Source organism: Electrophorus electricus, chromosome 26 (assembly GCF_013358815.1).
Source record: "Electrophorus electricus isolate fEleEle1 chromosome 26, fEleEle1.pri, whole genome shotgun sequence".
Lineage (NCBI taxonomy): Eukaryota > Metazoa > Chordata > Actinopteri > Gymnotiformes > Gymnotidae > Electrophorus > Electrophorus electricus.
In genome coordinates this window covers 3,186,314-3,194,279 of record NC_049560.1, presented here as the reverse complement: position 1 = coordinate 3,194,279, position 7,966 = coordinate 3,186,314, and the positions used below count along the sequence as shown (strand labels likewise).

Here is a 7,966-nt window from a genome sequence, read left to right as displayed (position 1 = left end):
AGTGCTGCCTGCCTGTTTTCAATCACTGGTCATGTTTTGCAACACATGGACTAAGTTGTCATGCCAAATAAATAAATAAATAAAAATTTGTGTTGGTATTCCAGATGCAAGACCATTTTATTTGGGTCCATAACCGAAAAGATGGATGCAAGGGGGGCTGTTTTCCTGCTGTGAAATCCCCAACCTACCCAAGGTTGGTCAGGCTTGGAAAACAATGCGAAGCAAAGAACAGTAAGGAGGGATGCGGTTGAAAAAGAAATCAAAATAAAGAGTCTACAGGAGGGAGGGGGATTATTGCCATGTTTTTCCATATGAATTTTAATACCGGGAGCTGGTCTTCCCTTCCCGCTTCTGGGATTGTCTTTATTAACAGTCGTAAGCAAGCCAGTGTATTACAGAGCTGCAGGGTGGTGTGTGTCAGATGCTAATGGTGTGAGGATTGTAGTGCATGTGCAGGGTGATGTAATGCTGGTGGTATGACTGTTAAATGTGCTACGCCACTGCATGTTTTGATAGAATATTTTCGTAATACCAGTTAGTGTCTAACAATAAACTGTATTTTGATACTTTGCAGAAGACTACATGGAAGATGATAAGACTGAGGCTGCGCTTTCCGTAGTAGCCTTGGTATCACTCCTGAGTTGGTTTCTCATGGTTTCCTCTCAGTGAAGTAGGATGATGTTTTCCTGATCAAAATGTCCGGTTGACTATGTAGGGATGAGGTGTATTTCCATTCATTTCTTTATTTGCTTCTCTTTTGCGCATAATATTACTGATTCTTGAAACAGATTACAGTTCTCATGCCACCTTGAACCAAGAGTAAACACATTAAAATAAGAACAATGCAACTATGTGATGCTACAGATATATGTTAGAGCAGGAGGGCAACTCCTTACTCCACATATCCAGAAAAAAAACCTAACAAACAAATTTTCCATTGGTTGATATTCCTTCACTTTCCCTGTCTCTCTCTCTCTCTCTCTCTCTCTCTCAGACACACACACACACACACACACATCTCATGTCAGCACAGGGATGGCAGGCTGAGTTATTCGATTCTCCACCCTGCGTTCCCCCTCCTTATCCATCCCCCCCCCCACATCTCTCCTCTCCCCAGGGAAAGGAGTAATGACCCACATCAGTGGCTACACGCACACACACACACACGCACACAAACATGTACACACACACACACACACCTACACGGACTCTCTCTCTCACACACGTGTGCACACACAAAGCCAATCAAACACATTTGCACTCACAGGCATGTGTTACTGGGAACACAGGAATTCCACTTCACAATCATTAGCTACCTTAGTCAAGTCTAGATCACTTAATCAGTCAAACGTTCACACAAATATATCTCCCACAAAAACCCAGTAAAAGATACAATTCACAGTACAGTATCATTTTCACTATGGGAATCAATGAACTCCTGAAATAACCTACAGCTCTTACTCAGAAGAGAAACAGGCTAGTGAATTCTCCTTAACCATGACTTCATCATACAATCTCTAGAGACATTCAACCAAAAAGTAATACGTTTTCTTTAGAATCAGTAGACACACATGCATCATCATGCGTCTACAACATATCGCTTTAACTAAATAGGGCAACCGAAGCACTCAGGTTACCTATGTGTGCTTTGATTGCCCCCCACTGTTCATTTATGGTATTGCAGGCCACGGGGCGCATGACGCTAACCATTTTGGTTCGGTAGGTTAGCTTCCGGAAAAAAATACCAGCACGTGAGTATGGACAAGTAGAAGGCAAACCACGTCGTGGAGAGTTACTGAGTTGCTTCCAGATTGTTTCTATGTCATTTTTAAATTCGATTGTGACACTCGGGGCGACTTGATCAGTTATGTTAGGTTTCATTTTACCTACTGAACATTCGACCAATCACAATCGTTTCCGACTGCAAAAGTGGACTTAGTGCTTAGTGAATGTAGCAGAGGTGACCTTAGAAACGTTGTTGCTGCAAATCCGGTAATGTTTACCTGATGTCCCTTTTGGGTGTGGTCCGTTCCTCTACAGCAGGAGGCATCGTGAAAATACCGAAAGCCTTTTCGCCCGCGCTGTGTGAAATCGGTGTGACCAATCGTCTTCTTATTGATACGGGAATTGCACATCCATATAAATACCATGAGTGAATACCATAACATGTTTCTAGCAAAAAGGCTTGAGTAAAATCTGAGCTGATGAGAAGAAGCCATTAAACAAAAATGTTTTCTTAACTGGGTTGTCTACACTGCTGTCACGCAAGGCCATTAGACTGCATGCCGTGCATCTAATACTTACGTCATCTAGTGGGCATTAAAACCGTAGCATAGTATTCGAGATAATCTACTGGAGAAATGGCAATTATTTGCATGTTTGACTCAATATAATTTTGCCGCCTTTGTAGCTATAACAGCCTCCATTCTTCTGGAAAGGCTTTCCACAAGAATTTGAAGTGCGTCTGTGGGAATTTGTGCCCAGTCAAAAAGTACATTTGTGAATTCAGACTCTGATGTTGAAAACAAAGGTCTAACTCACAAGCGATGTTCCAGTTCATCCCAAAGGTGTTGAATGAGGATGCGCTCCATGCAGGCCACTGGAGTTCCTCCACACCAAACCAGCTCTTTATGCACCTTGCTTTGTGCACGGGGGCACAATCATCCAGGAACAGGAAAAAATGCTGAAACACACCACTGACTGAAATGTCTTTGTGTGCGTGTAACTAGGAAGGTCAGCCCAAACACTGAAAAACAGCTGCAGCCCATTGTCCTATCCAACCACCAAACTTTACTGTTGGCACTATGCATTCTGGTAGGTATGGTTCTTCTGACACCTGCCAAACCCAGGTTTGCCCATCAGCCAGATAGTGAAGCAAGAGCCATCACTCCGGAGGACATGTTTCCACTTCCCCAGAATCCAGCGGTGGCATGCTAACCACTCCATCTAACTCTTGGCATTGTGTATAGTATTCTGAGGACTGTGTGCATCTGCTTAATCCTGCAAACCCATTTTTATGACACTCCTGGCACACAAGGCCTTGTTGTTTTATTAGCTCTGAATAGATGCTGTTCTATCCAAAGGAAGAAGGTCACTGTTCATTCGACAAATAGCTTGCTTATCTTGCTGCATGTATGTAATAATATGTTTATGATTCCTGCTCCTGGTGGATATGTTTTTGATAGGCCTTCTGGCCAATCTGAAGCCATTCAGGTGCAAGGAAAACCCATGTTGTCCTGTTAAAGGCAGGGAAGAGGAGCTAGATTTGACTGCCTTTGTTTTAGCACAAAGGTGAAAGAGGAAAGTGGAAAGAGGCCAATAAATTTAGTCTTGTCATACTGAAAATATCTGACTTGGATATGTCAGCTGGCTCCTCATTCACATAAAGGAAAGTTACTGTCTTTCCAGGTGATGGCTGACTGGAAAGACAAGCCGGATTTTTTTTTTGCCTGGCACAAAGGTACATCTCAATTAGTGGCCATAGCTCTCACTGTCCATGTGTGCATGGCGACAATTTATCCTACATTTGTAACAACAGGTGTTAATACTGTGCATCGCTAGTAATTTGCTCTGCATTTGTTAGACCATGTTAATAACTCATTAAAAACTTCATTCAGCAGTTACAATCACACTGTCCGTATGTGCTGTCATTATGGAATAGGAAAGAATTGCCATAGCAACACGGATGCTCTTTCTTGTACAACACCACCAGTCTAAATGTAGAGGGTGGTGCTATAGCGTGTAATGAAAGTGGAGAATAACCAGTAGCAGTTTCCACTGCCTGTGTTTTTCCGAATGTTAGCTTGCTGTTGAATGTCAGATCTCACATCTAGTTTGCACACTGCAGGTTTTACTATTTGTTTTACTATTTGTTCTGTCTCAAAGCCAAGCCTGTTGGTTATTGGATGTGGATCGAACAAATAGATCTTTGTGCTTCACGTCTGCAGTGTGATGTGTAAACCCAGGCCCAAAATGCTGTGCACAGTTTCACGTTTTTTCCATCTGAAGGTGTGTCAAACATGTATAAAATGCCAGCGTACCGCGCGCACCCTTAGCGTTGTCACGGATACGCAGCAGTCGCGAAGAAAGCCGCCCCGCTCGTGCCACATCTCGCGATCCTAATGTCACATACCTGACTCAGAGCGCCCATGGCTCACAAGCTTGGACTCTGGGTCCTGCTTCTATTAGCTCATAGCAATTTACAAAAAAATATAAATTAAGAGTGAAAAGGTGGCTTTTTCTCAAGATCATCGTCACTAATTAATGTGTGGTTTTCATCTAGACCTCACTGATTTAGCACTGAGAAACGTACCTGCCAATTCTCGTATTTTATGAAGCAGGAGTCTTATCATTATGATCAGAAGTGTTTTTAGATAATCATCTGAAAAAAAAAGTGCAACCAATTTGCTACATCTTCATCAGAAGCAGTAATCATGTTTATGGGGCTATGCCACAGATGACTATGATGTAAGCTTTCCAGTTTTTTGAAAAGGAGATTATTGAGAATGTTTGAAAGCTAGTATGATTTACCCTTTCGACACCATTAAGATCAGGTTAGGGGTTAGGGTTAGGATGTAGAGGAGTGGTATTGATAGGTTTAGGGTTGGGTTGTTCTATGAAAATTGAAACATTGAAACTAGTTTTATTAAGTCATTTATTTTAATAACTGTATATAACTTAGATCCTGTTATGTCCAAATAGTGAAATAACGAAGTGCATATGTAGGCGTGGTTCTATGGTGTAATGGTTAGCACTCTGGACTTTGAATCCAGCGATCCGAGTTCAAATCTCGGTAGAACCTGTTCTTTACGTTTTCCTGACTATCGTGTACTTGTGAAAAGTCTGAATTTAAAATTAATATTTACTTTAACGCAATAATCTTGAATTCTTCTTTAATCTATAATCTGAATAATAAAAAGCCCTACTGGTGGACAACTACTAGCACAGCTTTAGTACGTTTGAGACCTTGCTGCTGTTGGATTTATGCATTTAGGCGCAATAAAAGTAGAAATCGAAGATCAGATAGGAGCTTAAAGTATAACGAGACATCAAATCATTTGTAATACTTGTGAAGTCGTTGTCGTGTCCCACTTCCTAAATTTAGGTCAGCTGTTTTTGGGATCATGACATTGCATTATAAATGTGTTCTAGATGGCCTGCAAGCTCTACTCAAACCACATCACGACACGGGAACAAGTGTTGACAAGCAATGCTGAAAACAGCTGTTCAAGTCGGTTGTGTCAAGGCCTTGTTGGCGTCGCACATTTCTTTGTGACAAAACAAAATACACCGAGTCACAGCAAAGACATCAAACATTTGTTTTCTCTATTTATACTGTATTCTTTTTATGGGCTGTTTTAGTAGTATTTTAATCATAATTGTGGTCTTACAACGGGGCGTGCATTCCTTAATCATACTGTACTGATTTAGCTGAATGTCCTTTCTAAACTTAAGGCGCGCCGCATCGTGTGCTCAAAAAAGCAAGATTTCGTTTATTTGGTGGCGGGACCAAGTAGGTAATACTAGACCGCGAGAGTACGGCAAAAAAGAACTAAAGAGTCGATAAACAGTTCAAAAAAACAGGCGAACATGGGCTATATTTGAGAATAGACCGTCTATCTTGATTGTTTGATGTATGCCGCTCTTACGCGACGCTCAGGGCAAAAGTCGCGGTTTACTTCAACTTAGTTTAAAAACGAGAATTAATAGAGCCAGAGGAGAAAGCTTCAATCGCGCCTTGAAGAGTGAATGCCAAAAGAAGTGTTCGCTCATCACGGCTTTTATTGTCACCGCTGAACTCCTCTGTCATCATTAAGCCGGAGCATCTTTCTCCAAAACGTAGCTGTCAAACTCGTGTTTATTAGGTTTATTAGGTTATTACCTCTGATCCGGAATATCACCTCACTAATACATACACACCTTAACACCCTTAAGGCTAGATATGAATAAATACATACATGAATCTGTCGACAATGTCGGAGAAATACACGGCTGTTTTGTGGACTCAAAGAAATGCAGCATTGTGCGGCACAGGCTCCGGCTGAGCTCTTTGTCGGGACTTGCTGGGAGACGCTGATTCCTGCGCATCTGTTTACTGTTGCTGGACTAAAAGCTGTTGTTGAGTCTCAATCATCATGTACCTGGGACGGCGCAGAAAAATGGAACAGTGGCTTCCTTGCCAACAGTATCTCATAGCACGCAGAGATCCACATAGTTTTGCAGTGGTTGATTTGGCTGACCCTAAATTTTAATGAAGGTTTTAATGAAAATAGTGCCTGCACTAAAACCCTTAAAGGTGTGCCACAACACTGGGACTGGGTTTCACTTTTCTGGAGATTAATGAACTGGTTATTCATAGCGCTCCCCTTGTTAATGTTAATCTGGTAATGTCTACCTGTTACTACTCCCTAAAGAGAATTCATCAGAAGATAAGAAAAACAAAGGCCAAAGGAACACAATAGGACCATAAATGGATTAGTAGAAAGCAGTTTCCATATATCTAAATGGGCCCCATGTTTGTTAAAGTTTTCTCATGGTAAACCTATACCAGCAAGGCCAGAGTTTTATTGTATATAAACAGATAATAGAATTAAGTAATATCGATCATCTCAGGCAAGTACCCACATTCAGATCATTGTAAATATAAGGTTACTGTTTACTGAATTCAAAATGGAAATGTGAGTAAACATGCTTCACATTATTAGCAAAGATATATAACAGGTTCTAAAATAAGACTAGCATTCATGATCATACATCTTCTTACTATAAACATGCAGTATTGTTTTAGAAAGCTTGATGGGTGTCTCTAAATGAATTACATGCCTGTCCCATTTAGGGCTGGGTATGTATCTCACTATATGTTTTCAGAGTATCATTTTGATGTATTCTTAGTTTACATCTCAAATACAGGTTTTAAAATAGAGCACAATTTTAAAATGTTGCTGGGTGGGAAAACAGTATGTTATTTAGATTTCATACTTACTTTACAAAATGCATGTTTTCCTTAATGCAATGGAGCTTGTGTTTAAAGTACAGTACACATTTTTAAACCATAGCTGCCTCTTGATCTACTGATAAGCTACACTTAATTCTTTCTCTAACAGCTTCTTTCTGAATTGCTCTAGATGCTCACCTTATCTGTTTTTATTCTCAATACTTACAAGGTAGGAGGAGTTTGGACATGTAAGCATGGTTAGGTGTCAGTCCAGACAAATCAAATTACAGTGTCCCTAGACTGACCTCAAATCTCATTACTCAACATGTTCAAATTTCAAAAATTTCAGATCTTTCCTTTTGTCTCCAGAGTGGTGTGTACTTGATATTTGGTAGCATGTACTCGACATAGAACAGTGTAAAGGAGTTTTCACTTCCTAAATATAAGTAAGATATCATTTATTTCTACAATTAGAGTTTTAGTGCATAATAGTGTATTGACATTAATGTTACCTTTTCCCGCAGATCAGAGACGTTGGTTAGTCAGCAGTGCTGATACGGTGTTACAATATTAAGTGTCCCATCAACAAGAGATGGGAACATCGACTGCTCCTAACATTGCGCAAAGCCAGTAAGTGGGACTACGGCCTTGTCTAGGAGCACCGTTTTCTTCATATTCCAACATATAGAATTCATCACATCTTCAAAGATTGCTGTTTAATTCCACAAACATGGTGATAATGGTTCCTATCTAGATCTCAATAAAATGTAGCTTTGATTTGTGTTGGAAAAGAAGGAATCAATCCTGGGCTGTTTGCTGTGAAGTGATGCTTTAGTGGCTCCTGTAGGTCTGGGCCTCATCTGCAGTAAATCGCACTGAAAGTATGACAATAACCTGTAGATTTTAACAGTGTGTGTGCTCAGCCTTGGACAGAAGAAAGAAACATAAATCAATAAAGATGGGTGATGTGATAAATCAGTTCCAAAGATGTAACCATTAGATTATGAACATATGACCACTTTAAATAAAATA

General features: G+C 40.4%; 1 non-coding gene across 1 annotated transcript; it reads left to right on the top strand.

The window, feature by feature from the left end:
• Nucleotides 1-4,729: 4,729 nt before the first annotated feature.
• trnaq-uug lies at nucleotides 4,730-4,801 on the top strand. The gene has a single exon. It is a non-coding gene; the product is annotated as a tRNA-Gln (tRNA).
• The last annotated feature ends 3,165 nt before the right edge of the window (nucleotides 4,802-7,966 follow it).